Source organism: Erinaceus europaeus, chromosome 19, assembly GCF_950295315.1.
Source record: "Erinaceus europaeus chromosome 19, mEriEur2.1, whole genome shotgun sequence".
Classification (NCBI taxonomy): domain Eukaryota; kingdom Metazoa; phylum Chordata; class Mammalia; order Eulipotyphla; family Erinaceidae; genus Erinaceus; species Erinaceus europaeus.
Genome location: NC_080180.1, coordinates 50118728 through 50136912, shown reverse-complemented (window position 1 = coordinate 50136912; position 18185 = coordinate 50118728). Strand labels below are relative to the sequence as shown.

Below are 18185 nucleotides of genomic sequence, written 5' to 3'. Positions count from 1 at the left end.
CCTATGAATTCCTTTTATTTACTTAAAAAAAGTAGATTGGTGGGTGGGTGGCACTCCTGGTTGAGTACACGTGACAGTGTGCAAGGATCTGGGTTTGAGCCCCTGGTTCTCACACCTGCAGGGGGAAAGCTTTGCAAGTGGTGAAGCAGTGCTGCAGGTGTCTCTCTTTCTTTCTCTTTTTTTTTTAATTTCTTTATTAGGGGATTAATGTTGTACAGTCGACAGTAAATACAATAGTTTGTTATGTACATGCATAATACAATAATATAATAGTTTGTTATGTACATACATAACATTCTCAGTTTTCCACAAAACAATACAATTCCTACTAGGTCCTTTGTCATCCTTTCCCAGGACCTTTACTCTCCCTCCCACCCACAACAGAGTCTTTTACTGGGTAGTATATTCATTTTAATGATGTTAATTCTTCCATCCCATGAACATCTTCTTCTAACTTAGTGTTTGTATAGAGGAATTCCACTGACTTTTTTTTTTTTTTTTGCCATTGACTTTTGTATGTTAATTTTGTAGCCTGACACCTTACTGTATTGCCTGATGATTTCTAAAAGCTTCTTGCTGGATTCTTTAGGTTTTTCTATGTATACTTTCATGTCATCTGCAAATAGGGAGAGTTTGACTTCTTCTCTTCCAATCTGTATCCCTTTAATTCATTGCTCCTGCCTGATTACTATGGCAAGAACTTCCAACACTATGTTGAATAGTAATGGTGATAGTAATGGTTGATAGTAATGGGCAGCCCTGTCTAGTACCTGACCTGAGGGGAAATGCTTCCAGTTTTTCACCATTGAGTATGATGTTGGCTGTAGGTTTGCTATATATAGACTCCACTATCTTCAGGAATTTTCCATCTATTCCCATTTTTTGTAGCAATTTGATCATGAAGGGATGTTGTATTTTGTCAAAGGCTTTCTCTGCATCTTTTGATATAACCATGTGGTTTTTGGTCTTGCTTTTGCTGATGTGATGGATCACACTGATTGATTTACGTATATTAAAGCAACCTTGCATGCCTGGGATAAACCCCACTTGGTCATGATGAACAATCTTTTTAATATACTGCTGTATATCCAGTTGGCTAGAATTTTGTTCAATATTTTAGCATCTATGTTCATCAGAGATATTGGTCTGTAGTTTTCTTTTTTGGTTGTGTCCCTGTCTGCTTTTAGTATCAGACTGATGTTGGCTTCATAGAAGCTGAAAGGGAATATTCTAGTGTCTTCAGTCTTCTGGAAGACTTTTAAAAGTAGAGGTATTAACTCTTTCTTGAAGGTTTTGTAGAATTTATTTGTAAAACCATCTGGTCCAGGACTTTTATTCTTGGGAAGGTTTTTTTTTTATATTTATTTTATTTATTTATTCCCTTTTGTTGCCCTTGTTGTTTTATTGTTGTAGTTATTATTGTTGTTATCGTTGTTGGATAGGACAGAGAGAAATGGAGAGAGGAGGGGAAGACAGAGAGGAGGAGAGAAAGATAGACACCTGCAGACCTGCTTCACCGCCTGTGAAGCGACTCCCCTGCAGGTGGGGAGCCGGGGTTCGAACTGGGATCCTTATGCCCGTCCTTGTGCTTTCGGAAGGTTTTTAAGAACTGTTTCATTAGCTGTGATGGGCCTGTTCATATTATCTAGTTCCTCTTTACTTAATTTTGGAAGTTTCTTTTTCTCTCTGAGACAAAAACAACAAACAATCAAACAAAAACAGCCTTAGAGTGTGGTGAAATCAACCAGGTGAGAAACCCAAGCATCAAAATAAACAAATGGGGGGGGGGTGGCAGCGGGTTAAGCGCACGTGGAGTAAAGATCCCGGTTTGAGCCCCCGGGCTTCTCATCTGCAGGGGAGTCGCTTCACAGGCGGTGAAGGAGGTCTGCAGGTGTCTCTCTTTCTCTCCCCCTCTCTGTCTTCCCCTCCTCTGTCCATTTATCTCTGTCCTGTCTAACAACGACGACATCAATAACAGCAACAAAAACTACAGCAACAACAACAACAAAAAAAACAAGGGCAACAAAAGGGAAAATAAATAAATATATAAAAAAAGTCTTATAGCACCACTTACTCTATGCTCTTCACCTGGAAGCCAGTGGCCTAGACTTGCAGTACACAAGAATGAAAAATATATTTCTCTATTTTTCTGAAGTTGACTAATTTCACAGTTCAGTGTTGTCAGTCATAATTAAAGCTGATAACTTTAGCGACAGCAAAGTCTTTTTGTCTTCAGAGGGTCACAAATGAAGGGTGCATAAAACAATTCGTGGCACAGGGCGAGAACAGGAGATGGCAAGTAGGAGGTCGTGAATTCAGTCCTCAGTACGGTATATGCCAGGGCCAGCGTCGGTAATGTGTCTTAAAAGTTATCTTTCTCTCTCTAAAGTGTGATAATTAAAAAAATGGGGGGGGGGGGAAGAAAGAGGTAAAAAGATCCAGGGAGGGAAGAAAGGGAAAGAAGAGAAAGGATTGCTTGCTCTCCATCTCCTGTTCTAAATATTAAGCTAAGTGTCTTTGACCAAGGACTTTTAAATGTGTTTCTTTGAGAACCAGAACATCACTCTTACACATGGAATGCCAGAGATTAAACTAGAACCACATGCTTGAATGCTTAGCACTGTGTCCACTGTGCCACCCCCAGGGAAGCTTTTTTGTTTGTTTTTTCTTCAAGGACTTTTTAAGTTTTTTTATTTTTTTAAAAAATATTTATTTATTTTCCCTTTTGTTTTCCTTGTTGTTTAACATTGTTGTGGTTATTTATGTCATCCCAGGTGATCTCCTTTGATCTTGCTAGTTGACCTGGGAGAGAGGAGAGAAACACAGCTGCTGCTGCTCCGTAGCCCTGACTCCGGAAATCTCTCTCTTTCTCTCTTGCCAGGGTGCCTCTTCTGGGTCAAGTGCTCTCTGGGTTGGAGAGAACTCGACCAGAGCCAGCCTGGGCTGCTACTCACTCAGTGACACGAGAGAGATGACTCAAGGACTGTGGCAGAGTGGCAGTGCAATGTCTTTATTGATCAGAGAGCCATCGCTTTTAAACGGTAGACCCAGAAGTGGCAAGTCGGAAATGGAAATGGCTAGTCAGGGACTGGAAAGGTAGGAACTTCCTTAGCAACTGTGGCAAGGGTTTTAACTGGTAGGATTAATATGACCCTACAGACAGGGAGGGTCTCGAGGTAGAAAGAAGATAGATCAAAGGAATGGAATGGGTGGGGATCTCTCAGGCAAAACCATGATTATGTAGATAGGCCATATTATCAGGAATGCAGGGTGCTTTTTGAGTCTCCTCACAATTACTGGACACTCTCTGACTCCTCTTCCCTCTCAATTTCTGGCTGTCTCTATCCAATAAAGACAATAATTTAAAAAATTTTTTTAAGTAGATAAGGGAAGGGGGATAGTATCATGGATATGTGAAAGGCTTTCATGCTTGAGGCTCTGAAGTCCCAGGTTCAATGCCCTGGAACTACAAGCCAGAACTGAGCAGTTGTTCTGGTCTTAAAATATATATATATATGACATCATATTATATTAAACTTAGAGGCCTCCAGAATCATCTGAGAAGACTTAAGAGATATGCTCCTAGATCTACATAGTATCCAAAGAACCTCTGTTACAATTTCACTCAGGTTCCATTAACCAGATCATTACATGTTATTTATTTATTTATTTTATTTATTCCCTTTTGTTGCCCTTGTTTAAATGTTATTTTTTAAATATTTATTTATTTATTCCCTTTTGTTGCCCTTGTTGTCTTATTGTTGTAGTTATTATTATAGTTGTCGTTGTTAGATAGGACAGAGAGAAATGGAGAGAGGAGGGGAAGACAGAGAGGGGGAGAGAAAGACAGACACCTGCAGACCTGCTTCACCGCTTGTGAAGCGACTCCCCCTGCAGATGGGGAGCCGGGGTGCTTGAGCCAGGGTCCTTACGCTGGGTCCTTGCACTTTGCGCCACCTGTGCTTAACCCACTGCGCAACCACCTGTCTCCCTTCATTACATGTTCTTTTGACGTGAGAATATAGTATTTGGGTGTATCGCTTTTTGAAAATATCAGCAGGCAGTTGACTGTTTTCCCTGTAGTGCAGTGGTGTGTGTTGGCATATCAGGACTTGACAGTGGCTGTATTATAGGGTGTTAATAAGCATGAGGCTCTAGCTCTTTAGAAGGTCTGGGTTAAACTGCGCATGGATGACTGAAGCTTCGTCTTGCCAAGAGGTGGGTGACTAAGAGGTAGCTGTTTTGGTTCAAGAGCAAAATTTTAATTGGATGATGAGCATTCTCAAAGGACATAGAGTAATTTCCTGAATTGCATAATCTAGTAGGTTGAAATTTAGAAAGTAGTGGCATCTTCTCCATCATCTTTTCAAAGAACATCCATCTGCCTCTGTAATTATTTTGTGTGTTGCCTTTGATACTTATAACATATAATTATAAGGGCTAAGGGGTAGGCTGGTCGGGAAGGAAATATGGACCTCAGGGAAGCATGGAATTGTTGTCTCAGAGTTTCAGCCCCATGTAGCTATGTTTTCCTCCTGAAGTTTCTGGCAAAGTCTCCTGTATTTTCAGAGCTGCCACCTCCATGTTTTCAGTCCATTCCCTGTACTAAGTTTTCCAGAGGTGTTTGCCTGTGTTAAAATGAACAGTGTTCACATATAGCCCTGTCGGCACTACAGCTTGCTGATCACCCTTTCGCTCTTACTAGCCTTTAGCCAAGCATACAGTGACAGAAATGATAAACTCACTGAGAATGTTCAACTTCCTTTAGGACACTGCAGACTGGAAGGTAGTAGACAGCAGTAATTATGTCTAGTACTGGTAAAATGAAGAGGGGAAGAATTTGAGCTCTCTCAGTAAAAGATTAACCCAGAATTGGTTTCTTATTTTTATTTTATTTTATTTTATTTTTTGCATTGTGTGCTAGAAAGAACTCTGGGGTAGGAGTTAAGAGACATGGATCCTAAGCCCTCTGCTATCCTGCTATATAATCTGGACAAGCTATTTCGTTTTGGACAAGGTTGAATTTCCCATCTGTCAAAGGATATTACCATAACCATATAACTTGGAAAAAATCCTTCTGTTTTTCAAATTCTGTGGTGGTTTTCTCAAAATGAAATATTCTAAGTGTTCAACAGTGGCTTTGGCTTTCTCCTCATTTGTGTTACTCATCTCAGTTGAAAGGGAGCTATTGATACATTGCTCTTTTAAACATCTTGATGCTTCTTAGTACATTCTAGTGAGTTATTCTTCCTGTTGTGTTGGGAAGCAACTTTCCCCAGTGGATATGTCTGCTTGAGAAAGCACCATGTAGTAGAAAGGAAAAGAAAAAGAGCCTGGCTTCATTACCTGTAGGCTAGGAGGCTGTGGGAAGTGAACTGAGCTGTCTGATTCTCAGTTTCTGTGTGGAATTTATTAGTTCCATCTTATATTAATAAACAAAGTGGTGAAGCAGTGCTGTAGGTGTCTGTTTTTCATTCGCCCTCTCTACCTCCCCCTTCCCTCTTGATTTCTGTCTCTACCCAAAATGAATAAATAAATAACATTTTTTTTTGAAATTTTTTTTCTTTTTTTCTTTTTTTTGGTAATTGTTATTTATTTATCTTCCCTTTTGTTGCCCTTGTTGTCTTTTTATTGTTGTTGTAGTTGATGTCGTCGTTGTTGGATAGGACAGAGAGAAATGGAGAGAGGAGGGGAAGACAGAGAGGAGGAGAGAAAGACAGACACCTGCAGATCTGCTTCACCGCCTGTGAAGCGATTCCCCTGCAGGTGGGGAGCGGGGGCTCAAACCGGGATCCTCATGCCGGTCGCCGGTCCTTGCACTTAGCGCCACCTGCGCTTAACCCGCTGCGCTACCGCCCGGCTCCCAATAAATAACATTTTTTAAAAGTCCTTCCACTACCACCACCACTCCAGGTGGTTTTGAGTCATGAGAGAACAAGCATGAGCTGGCCTAGCATGTAGCAGCTACTTAGCAGATATTAATCCCCTTGCTGTCCTGGTCACTTTTCTTTCCTCAGTAGATGGTCCTTCAATAGAGAGGGTAGGGTACAAGTGGGTCTCCTGGCAACTGGCTCCCCCACAGAGTCTGGGACTTAAAATCTTTTGATCATTACATTACTATTGAATGAGTGAGTGGATACATGGATGGACAGAACAAATTCTTAAAATAAATAAATAAATAAATAAATACAGTATCTTTAGTAAACTCAAAGAATGACCAGACAAAGAAGATTCCTGTTGAACCCAGAACAAGATTCTGAAGCTTTTAAAATAAATAAACAAATAAACAAACAAACAAATAAATAAATAAAATCAGCCATTTTAAAGTGAACAATTAGTGGAATATAGTCCATTTGAAATATGTCCAGAATGAAGCTCTACAGCCTAGCAAACAGTTTCTCCCTGTTTTCCCTCCTTCTGGTCTCTGCGACCACTGGTTATGTTTTGTCTCTGAATTTATTTATCCTAGATATTTCACTTACTTATGCAATCTGTGACCTTCTTTGTCTGGTTTCTTTCACTGAATGTGATCTCAGGGCTCAGCCTCAGTGTAGCCATTTCTTTCTGTGCCATGCTACTGTTTGAATGGGCATATATGCCACCATTTGCTTACTCATTTATCTATTTATGGTCATTTAGATTGTTCCCATCTTTGAGCTAGCTTGAATAATGTTGTTATAAGTAGGGGTATATATATGTATTTGTTTGAACACCTTTTTTAATTCTTTCTTGGATATTTACCCAGGAGTGAAATGGCTGGGTCATGGCCAATTCTATGCTTAATGTTCTGAAGAACCTCAACTTGATTTTATATTCTCACCAGCAAAGTACATAAGGGTTCCTCTGTCTCCATCTCCCTCTCCCAGAAAACACTGTGTGTCTTCTGATTTTGTTGTTGTGTGCTAGTGAGTGTGAAGCCATACCGCCTTGTGTTTTGATTTGAAGTTCCCTCGTGACTAATGAAGCTGAGAAGAGAAGCTTTTCCTGTGTCAGCTGCTATTTCCACATCAGTCTTGGAGAAATATCTATTTTAGACCTTTGCCCATTTTTTTTAGCTAATTTGTTGAGTCCTTTTTTTTGTCACTGAATTTTAATTCTCTCTATATTCTATTTGCTAGACTCTTGTCAAATAGTTCACAAATACTTGCTCCTATTCTGTAGGTTATCATCTGTATACTTATTGTGTGTGTGGTGTGTGTGTGTGAGAGAGAGAGAGAGAGAGAGAGCCTACCCCAGGTTGTTATGACTGTACTTTTCTCAAAGTTTGTATGCCTGTAATTTTGTCAGTGCCGCAAATCAACCGAATGGCTCTTGACTTTGTTTTTACCTTGGTATATTATTTAGAAGTATGTCAGGAGGGGAAAAAAAAGGCACTGTTTGTTTTCTTGCTTGAATACTGTCACAGGTTACTGAAAGGGTAGACTGGATTGGAAGCTCTTAAAAAAACTTGAGTGCAGTTAAGAGAGAGAAGGCCATGACTAACTGTCCTGCCTTGTGCTTCCAAACACACCGCACTGCTCTCCGTCTTGTTTGCAGATGATAGGACCATTCGAGTCAGATGACATAGCAACTACATGCGCAGGTTATAAAAGCATCTTCCTCAGACTTTGCTCTCTGATTGACAAACTCTTTATCTATTGTATGGAACACTACACCTATTAACCCGCAAAGATCAGAGACTTCTAGTGCCAACACAAATGTGCATGACCTTGATTTTATGTAAAGGTTAAATAAAATAAAAATTATTGTTTTTCCCTTTTTTTCCTTTGGTCTCAGTCCCATATAAGATTATTATATTTTAAATATTTACTTTTATTTATTTCTGGGAGATAAAGTGTTACAATGAACGAGAGAGAGAGAGAGAGAGAGGCGCAGGCCAGGGCACCCCTCCAGTAAACGTGGCACCAGATCTTGAGCCAGGAGCCACAGATGTGAGAGTCCATTCCTCTACTAGTTGAGCTGTCTTCCCAGCAGCTGTGTGTGAATTTCAAGGTACACTTGGCCATTAAACAATAAAGGGGTTGGGGGACTGTGGGGACAGTATAATGGTGATGCAAAAGACATAAGAGGGTCTGGGGTCTCAGGTTCAATCCCCAGCACTACCATAATCCAGAGCTGAGCAGTGTTCTGGTCTATCTATCTCTTCCTCTGTATCTCTCTCTCTCCCTCATTAAAAGAAAATAAATACCATTTAAAAATCAATTGAGGTGCTGACTCTGAAGGTAGTCAAAAATCTACACATAACTTTTGACTTCTCCCAAAAGTTTACCTGCTACCTGCTGTCACCAAAACACAGTGGATTCATACCTATGATACCTGCTGTGTGTATTATAAACTGTCTTCTTGCCATGAAACAGACCAGAGGGGAAAAAATATTATCAAGAAAGTCAGGGGGAAGAGAAAATACAGTCACAGTACGGAATGGAGTACTACCCCTTAACTCTGTAAGTTTCCGAGATAAAACCATCACTTTGCCCAGGGAACATTGCCTTACACATAATATAGACGACGGGTCTGCAGACAGCCTTCTGCAGACAACCTTCCTTCCTGAGGCTCTGCGTTCGGAGGCTCAGCTAGACCCACCAACAAAGAAACCACTGTAGATGTGATTTATAACGCTCACCTCTGGCATTAACAGGGAAAGAAAAATATGAACAAGAAATCCGTATCACTTACAGGTAAAATGCTTTCTGCATCTGTCATATTTGTTGAAAACAAAAAGCCCTGGTACAGGTGGACACACGCACAGCTCCGAGCCCTGCTGTGTGTATTCTCACGTGTCTGGCCTGCAGACTCATCCCTGAAACCCTCTTCTGCAAACTGTGACTGAACTTTTCACCTCGATCCCCTTCCCTCTACTGCGGGCTCCCCCTTTGAGGCTCCTAGGCCTCCTCCTTTACTTGGGAAGGAAACCGGATATCTTAAGCTAACAGAGGCGGGAGAGGCCAACCGCGGGCGCCCTGTCCGGGGATACTGCAGCCCCGCCCCTCCAGCCTGTGGACTGTGCAAGGGCCACCGGGGCGGAGACTCCAATGGGCTGATTGTCTGCGGGTGGCGGAAAGCGGGGTCCCCACACCCGGGGAGGCCGAGACCAGGATGCGAGGAGCAGCATTGACAGACATGGGGCGCAGGTAAGGACTCCCTCCCCCCCACACCCCCCCACACCCCCCCACCCCCCCCACCCCCCGCCTCCGCTTCTGCGCTGGCTACCATGGGGCTGCACTTGGAGCTCTGCTTGCTGAGAGAGAGGGAGAAGGAGAGGGAGAGGGAGAGGGAGAAGGGAGAGCGAGGGAGAGAGAGGTATTGAGAGAAGAGAGGAGAGGGGAGGAGAGGGGAGGGGAGGGGAGGGGAGGAGAGGAGAGGAGAGGAGAGGAGAGGAGAGGAGAGGAGAGGAGAGGAGAGGAGAGGAGAGGAGAGGAGAGGAGAGGAGAGGAGAGGAGAGGAGGGGAGAGGGAAATACTGGGTTCTGGCATTTGCTGCCCAAATCCTAGGCAGAGAAAAAAAAAAAAAACTTAAGGGTGAGAGTCAAGCTGGCTTTGGTCCCCGAAACATCAAGGAAAACGCCATGGTGCTCTGTGCACAGCTGGTTTGGCATGGCCCCTAGTCCCTGCGTGCCAGCTGTTCGCCAGTGCAGCCAGATGGACCCGGTTTGGAGGTGGGGAGGGGGATTGGAGGAGCGTCTGGTTTCTGCTGATATTTTCAGAGGGGGCCCATCGGTGGCGGTAGTCTTGTATGTCACAGATATTGATAGTTATGTTCAGAACCGCAGGGAGGCTTGGACCCCGCAGGCTGTAAAGTTTTACAGCCCATAAAAGTGCTCAAAGGGTAGCCCTGAGTCTGCAGGGGGGTACCGGGCGGTGAGAGCTTTTGTGCCTCTACCGGGAGAGATGGTGGAGTCACAGAGGGCGTGACCAGCCCACCTTGGGTTCAGACTGCTAGGACCCAGCTGGTGTTGTGTGCCTGGTTTTTCTGTCTTCATCGCCCCTTGTGGCATGGAGTAAGACACTTTTCCTAGAGTGAAGGGCACAGGAAGTGAAGAGTGGTGTGTGTGTGTGTGTGTTGTCTTTTTATTTGTTTGTTTTAAGGAGGGAGGGAGGGGGAGAGGGAGAGAGATCAGAGCACTGCTCAGCTCTGGCTTAGTGTGGTGCTGAGGATTGAACCTAGGACCTCGGAGCCTCAAGCCAGAAAGGATTTCACAGAACCACGATGCTGTCTGTCTCCCCAGCCTATCTTCAGGACCTCAGGTGGGCGAGTGCTAAGGAACGTGTCTAAAACTCCAAGCACTGATTTGAGGGTTCCTGTGCCATGCTGAGCAGAAAGTAACAGTGGCAGCTTTATTTATTATTATTATCTTTAGATTTATCCATCTACTTATTTTTGTGTGAGAGAGGAGAATGAGACCAAAGGAAGAGAGACCAGAGCTCTGCCACCTCTGGCTTTGCACCTGCACAGTTCCACTGCCCGCTGTGCACTTTTGTTAACAGATGGAGGAGGAGACAGAGAGAAAAAGAGAGGCACTGCTCCACCTCTCCACTGCTCGTGAAGCTCCTCTGTACAGGTGCTTCTATGTGGCAGCTGGGGGTGGGGGGGCTTGAACCTGGGTCTTCTAAGTGCTTTGGTCAGGGAATTTCATCCTTTCCTTTCCAGTGAACGTCCTACAGTGTGAAGGCAGGGAACCCCATCTGTGTTGGGAACAAATGGCAAAACCTGGGAAGCTGAAGAGCTGTGTGCTCCTTTTCAGATAAAGCTCTAGGGGGAGCATGTAAGTCTAGGGCTTCCTAAATCTCCCCTTGTGCTCCTGATCACCGGACTCCACCTCTGTTAACCCCATTCTTTTTGTAAAAGAGCATGACTGTTTCCAGGCAGTGCAGGAAAACTCCAGGTGGCTTCTAAATGAGGCCAAGCTCTCTCATCAGTGATCTGAGAGCCTGGTGGGTGAGGGTGAGTTGCCCCACTGGGGGGTAGGGGGTCTTGTTAGAGGAAAGGAACTTGATTCTGCAGTGCTGCCCATCTGTGTGTAGTGGAAGTTGGCCAAGGAGAGGCACATCTGCAGCATCTGGCCCTTTCCCCTCCCCTGTGAGCCCCCAGGTCACAGAAGGACAGAAGAACAAAGAGGAGGTCCAAGTGGGAGGCTTCCTCTTCTGCCAGAGCACCTCCATGTGGCTTGGGGGCTCAAAGCCTGGGCAGGACTCATAGCAAGACATGCACCCTACCTGTGAGCTATCTCTGGCCCAGGAAAGTTTTTTTGGTTTTTTTTTGTTGTTGTTTATTTGTTTTTTGCCTCCAGGGTTATTGCTGGGGCTCAGTGCCTACACTACAAATCCACTGCTCCTGGAGGCCTTTTTTCCCATTTTGTTGCCATTGTTGTCATTATTGTTGCCACTGATGTTGTTGGATAGGACAGAGAGAAATCAAGAGAGGAGGGGAAACAGAGGGGGAGAGAAAGATAGACACCTGCAGACCTGCTTCCCTGCAGGTGAGGAGTGGGGGCTCAAACCAGGATCCTTTCACTGGTCCTTGGCTCAAAGCCCACTGCACTACCACCCAAACCCTAGTTTCTTTACTTTTTATTATCTTAATTTATTAGATCGAGGTAGCCAGAAGTCAAGAGGGTAGGGAGAGGTAGAGAGGGAGAAGGAAAGAGGGATATCCCGAAAGGTTTCTAAATTGGAATTACTAAGGCACAGAATGTAGAGATTTTGGGAGAGTTTGGATTTGTATCACAGAAATGACTCTCTAGTGACACTGCTGGGTTTTGTTCACTTATATTCCCGTGAGCACCATGCACTTGCAAGAAGTTCAAGACGAGATGAGCTTCAAGTATGTGGGGCTGTCTGTGAACCCTGAGCACTGTACCCATAAGCCGCATTTGGTTTTTGCAGGCTGATCCTGGGCACTGACCACCATTAATAATGTAACTTGGGAGTCGGGCGGTAGGTAGCACAGCGGGTTAAGCGCACATGGTGTGAAGTGCATGGACCGGCATAAGGATCTCAGTTTGAGCCCCTGGCTCCCCACCTGCAGGGGAGTCACTTCACAAGCAGTGAAGCAGGTTTGCAGGTGTCTATCTTTCTCTCCCCCTCTCTATCTTCCCCTCTCCATTTCTCTCTGTCCTATCTAATGACGACATCAATAACAACAATAATAACTACAACGACAATAAAAAACAAGGGTAACAAAAGGGAAAATAAATACATATTTTTTAATAATGTAACTTGATGTTATATTATGTAGGGGCTGAAGCATAGCTCACCCAGAACAAAACATGTTCTCATGCCCAACACCCTGGGTTCAAGCCCTAGAAGCCCATGAGAACACTATACCAGAGGGAATTTCATGGATGATGGAGTAGTGCTGTGATGTCTCTCTCTCCTCTGTTTCTTACTCTCTCAAACAAAAAATAAAATGATAAGGGGTCAGGCAGTGGCACACCTTGTTGAGCTCACACATTACAGTGCACAGGGATCCAAGTTCAAGCCCTCAACCCCCATCTGCGAAGGGAAGCTTCATGAGAGGTGGAACAGTGCTGCAGGTGTCTCCTTCTCTATCTCCCCTCTTCATTCTGGATTCTCTGTGTCTAAATAAATAACATTAAATTGAATACAATCCTAAACACACCACCAAGAGTCAAAGGATTGGCTCTGGGAGGATCCTCAGTAGTACAGATTGAGACCCTAGGCTCACTCCCCGGCACTGCAGTATGTGTAAATCTCACAGGAAAGCACATGCTTGGCTTAAAGTGACATTAAGAGGGAACATCTGGAGTGCTGCTCACATTCTGTTTGCTGCTCTGCATGGTGTCTACCTTGTTGTGGCTTCTATCTGATAAATCGCTGGACCGTTGCCTTGGGGACTTGTGTACTTTTCTGCTTATACTTTATCCATGCTAGAGGGCTTTTTGTTTGTTATTTTTTTGTTTCTCTAAATAACCTTCCAAATGAAGCTTTTAAAAGTTAGAAGTAGAGGGGGGTTGGGTGGTTACACACCTGTAGAGAGTAGGTACTACAGTGCACAAGGACCCAAGTTCAAGCCCCCTGTCTTCACCTACAGGGGGAAAGCTTCATGAATGGTAAAGCAAGTGCTCCAGGTGTCTCTCTGTCTCTCTCCCTCTCTATCTCCCCCCTCCCTTTCAACTCCTGTCTCACATCTGTTCAGTAAATGAAAAAAATATTTTTCAAAAAAGGGATGTCAAAGATCAGAGAAAACTTCAATTTTGATGAGAAGAATAGTCTTTAGTTATAAGGAGAAGAAGTTAGGCGTAAACGTGGAATTTTGAGAATTTGCAAAAGAAACAGAAGCAAGCAAACTGCTTCTAAGACTTGTGAGAACTATAGTGGTAAGTTGTCTTTGGGAGGTGGGAGGGTGGGGGACACAGAGATTTGGTGGTGGGTGTGGTGTGAAACTGTACATTGTCATCTTAAAATCTTGTAACCCATTATTAATCACAACTAATTTTTTATTTTATTTATTATTGGAGAAAAACTGAGGGGGAGAGATGGAAAGACACCTGCAGCCCTGCTTCACCACTTGGAAAGCTTCGTAGGTAGCTCCTTTGTAGGTGGGAACCAGGGGCTTGAACCAGGGTCCTTCTTCTTCTTCTAGCGTTTGCCCTTCTTCCGTAGCCAGTCAATAGCGTCAGGTTGAAAGCTGTCAGGAGCTGCTTGTTGCTGGCTTTGAAAGTGACTGGGATCCATGTGGATTCAGTCAGCTAGGAAGGATCGTCAGTTTCCCCAATGAATGGGTACTCACGGGATGCACCACGGGAAGGTCTATCCAATGCAATCCATTCAGGGTCCTTGCACACTGTGATGTGAGTGCTTAACCAGGTATGCCACTGCCTGACCCCCACAAATAATTTTTTTTAAAAAAGAAGTTAGGAGTAGAGTACATTGAAAATTCTTGCAGAGAATAAGCCTACCTAGCTGTTCCCAGACTTTGTCCACCTGTTGAGTAAAAGAAGACTGTGAAAGGGGCCAGGTGGTGGTGCACCTGGTTAAGCACACACATTACAGTGTGCAAGAACCCACGTGTTCAAGCCCCTGGTCTCCACCTGCAGGGGGAAAGCTTCACAAGTGGTGAGGCAGGCCTCCAGATGTTTCCCTCTTTCCCTCTCTCTCCCCACACACCTCTCAGTCTGTCTGTCTCTATCCAATAATACATAAATAAGATGTTTTTCAAAGGAGATTGTATGAAATACATCTTCATGGTTCCCATTTGCATCTCCAATGCAAAAATTGGACAGGCATTAAATCCTAATAGTTTTAAATACAGTAATGAAATTGTCTTTTGCATTCTGTATGAAACTGTAGGTACATGACATTTAATGAAAATATGAAGCATTGTGATGAGTGAACTGAGTCATGACTTGAGAACAGCAACTACAACCCTAGAGGGAGCTGTTCTCTTTCTTGTCGTGGCTTTCTGATGTACTTTATTCCCCTCAGTAGCTGGCTTTGAAGAGCTCTATGGTCCTATGATATGGCCTGGTTCCTGTATTGTATGACATCCTGGGGACTCAGGGACAACTTTCCTTGGCTGGCAGGTCAGAAGTTCAATGTGCCACCATTTCTGAAGACTTCAAGAGAAATTATACTCATTCTAATAGATGCAAGTAGCAACTTTCTTGTCAGTTTGCCAGTTGTTTTCAAGTACTAGTCTGGTGTTTATGTCCCTCTGTTGACATTGTGTTTGATCTAAGATGATCCATTTAGTCCCATTCAGTTTCTTAGTTCCTGGACTCCAGCTGTCATTGTTACCAGTTTTCACTCTTCTTCTATTGAATGCTTAAGTAGTTGAAATAAGAGGAATCTAGTGACTTTTGTAATGAGACAAAGGAAGGGATGTCTGTCAACTCTTCCTTTAGTTGTTACCCCAAAACAGTCTCCCCATTCATCTCAACGAGGCCCTTGACTGTGTTATTAATATTCCTGTGTTGAGACTGACTTTCTCCCATTTCTCCCTAACATCCTGCCACTACCTACGTACTAGTCAGTCCTGTTGACTGTAACAGAATGGCCTCAGGTAGGTGGCAATAGAAATGTATTTTCTCACAGTTCTGGAGACTTGAAGTCCAGGGTTCAGACACCCCAAACTGGCAGTCTTCTCTCTCATCTTTACCTGCCCCCCCCTTTTTCCCCCATGTAGGTTAGTTCCTTCCTCTTCTTCTCAGGACATTGATCCTAGTGGATTAATGATTTCAGATTTTATTTCATCTTCATTGCTTCCTTAATGGCCCTATTTCCAAATACCCTTAACATGGTGCTGGTCATGGGGACATGGTTGGGACTTCAACTGAATGTGAATTTGAACTATTCTGTCTGCTATTACCTCAATCAAGACAGCTAAAACTGTGCTTTGTTTTACCTTTCAAAGCACTCTTCCTCCCAGTGTTTTGTTGTTATTGTTGCTTTGTTTTTGTTAAATATGTTTATAATCTGTAAAAACATTGTGGGGTTTCTGCTAAATGTACTGTGGGATTCCAGATATACAAAAGTCCCAACTCAAGAGAGTCTACTCAGGGAGTCCAGACTATAATGAAGGAGATAAATTGTATGCACAGATTACAGGAACTCCTGGGAAGAGACTAGGTTCTGAAAGCAGAACTTAGGAAATCATAGGTGCCCCAAGAGGTAGTAGAGTGGCTACAGTGTTGGGCTTGAAAGCAGGGGGTCCCGAGTTCAGTCCCCAGCGTTACTTTACCAAAGTGATGCACTGGTCTTCTCTCTTTCTCCCCTTCTCTGTATTTTTTTTTTAATAAATGAATGAATCTTGGGGAAAAGACTGTCCTGTAAATTATTATTTCTTCCTATAAGATGAGAGAATCACAGTGACTAAATAGCTTTTGGCAGTCTTTTTAAAATTCCGTATCCTTAGAGAAAAAGAAGACACGCACACACACACACACACACACACACACACACACACACGGAGACAGAGATATCACAGCCCCCAAAGGTGAGGTGATGCCAGTGGCACCCAGGGCCGAGTCCACCACGGACACACATTTTAGATAGGTGGTTTTCAGCTGCCATGCTTCCCCTTCTCGCCGGGTCCTGAGAATGTTATCTGTGAAGTCTTCCCATAAATGGTCTTGTAGAATAAAAAACATTAAAAACAACAACAACAACTTAATCTGTGGAAGGGGCCAGATGGTGGCGCACCCAGTAGAGCACATACATTACCATGCACAACCGGCTTCAAGTCCCCAGCCCCCACCTGTAAGGAGGCAGCCTCACATGTAGTGAAACAATAGTGCAGATCTCCGTCTCTCTCTCTCTCTCTCTCTCTCTACATATATATATATATACACACACACACACACACACACACACACACACACATATATATATATCCCCTTCACTTTTTAATTTCTGTCTCTAAAAGAAAATTAATTATGGACATACAGACCTAGGCAGTCTGAGCCCCAATGCCTATCTGTCAGTATCTGTGCAGGCCGAGGGGCGGGGAGCAGGGCTGTAGGCGGGGCTTCCCCTTTCTCTGCACCCCACCCCCGCCCCCGCCCCCGCTCTGCGATTGGCCCTTCCCGGAAGGCTGGGCCTCGTCCCCAGGCCGGGAGCCCTCCCTCCGAGACCCGCCTCTGCTCCCCAGTCAGGCGATGCGGCAAGGTCCGGGACCCGGGGTGCATGGATCGCGGACCGCCCTGCGCCCGAGTCCGAGCGCGCACCGGCCATGAGCCAGCCCGCTGCCGGGGGGCCCCGAGGACGCCGAGCCCAGGCCCCGCCGAGCCCGGCCGAGGGGCAGCCTGCCCTGCGCGCCCAGGTCCCCGCGGGCCACTGAGCTCCGGTCCCCCACAACGGAGGGGCAGGATACACCCCGGCCTTGGGGTCCCGGAGCCCCGCGGCCTCCTCCCGGGACGCAGCCAGACGCTGTCTCGCAGTAAGTGAGGTGCTGGGTGCGCTGCGGTCACAGGCCGGCCCAGCCCACTGGGAACCTTACCTGGGGCCAAAGTCCGCGGGGGTGTGAAGAGCTTAAAGGCTTGGGCTCCAGATGCAAAAGGTGCTCTGCAGTCTTCAGGCCTTGGCTCTAATGATTCCTGCAAAGATGGGTTGTCTCTCTGTGTGTCTGTCTCCGTCTCTCCTCTAAACCCCAGCCCACATTGATGCCGCACTGCTGGCTAACTGCAGGTTCTTTTTGCCCCGTGTGTGTATTATAAAAACAGCATGCAGACTATTGGAAAGTGCGGACAGGTGAGGGGAGAGGCCGAGGCTGGGGGAATGGCTTTGTAGCTTGAGACAATGTGTCAGGGCCAGAGCCTTCTGGAAACCCAAATTCCTTCCCTCCCCTCATCTGACTCTGCAGACCAACCACCTGATTCTTTCCCCTTGCCCCCCTCACCAGCCTTAATTTGTGGACTGGAGGCAGCTCAAGATTCATGCCAATGTGTTCATCGAAGAAATGGAGAGTTTAGCCAGATGTGTAAAGCCAGAGAGAGTCCCAGGGCTGGAACAGTTAGAACAGCATGTACTTCAAGGATTTTTTTTTTTTTTTTTAAGGAGCAAACAGTTTCTAGTCTGCTTTCTTAAAAAAAAAAAAAGTCACTTTTACAGGGAGGTGTTTAGAAAATAATTAAGAGGTGGAGGCGAGACAACTTGTATTTCCAGTTTTCCTCTGCCCCTGGTGGGCCGGTGGGAGGAGGTTCTGAACTAGGATCACCACTCCAGGCTCCACTTGACCTCTCATCTCAGATTTCCACTTGATTTCTTCCTCCGCAGATGTGGCACCTGCCCTTCAGCCCAAAGACACAAAAGAGCAGGAATAATTCAAAAGCATTAGGCCATCGCAGGCTTAGCAAGGCAATTTGCCTCTTTGAATTCTGTGTGACACACTGGACAGACATTTCCTTCCTCTTCAGGCTTGGGTGCTTCTGAGCATTTGAGGGTTCGGTGAAGACAAACAAAATATGCCGTGTTCCTCCTCTCCTGGGGCTAAAGTGGGTTTGGCCGAGAGCAGGGCCACCTCCACTGAGGGGGACGTCTTCACATAGAGCTCATGCAGTCATGTTCTGGGCTGGGCACACCAGGGTTAACACACTCACCCTCATGTTTGTGTACTCTTCGTTCCCATGGCTTAGGGCCCTTCCGCTTAGGTCTCCACCATGACTGATTTGAGACATGGAATCTAGGATGGCTTTGCCATTCCGGGCCCAGGTTTGTTGGGATGATAGT

At 44.9% G+C, this 18185-nt stretch overlaps 1 protein-coding gene across 5 annotated transcripts in view; it reads left to right on the top strand.

Annotated features, from left to right (window-relative positions):
- The window catches only part of TRIM2 (tripartite motif containing 2), a 143013-nt gene that overhangs the window by 37664 nt on the left and 87164 nt on the right, over window positions 1-18185 (top strand). For 2 of the 5 annotated variants that reach the window (XM_060178932.1, XM_060178930.1), the window contains exon 1: window positions 9002-9131. The exons of 1 other annotated variant lie outside the window; for it this stretch is intronic. The gene's annotated coding sequence lies outside the window, so the exon portion shown is untranslated. Of the gene's footprint in view, window positions 1-9001; window positions 9132-16581; window positions 16897-18185 lie in introns of those variants that run through there. 2 more of the 5 variants (XM_060178931.1, XM_060178928.1) reach the window with 1 other exon arrangement.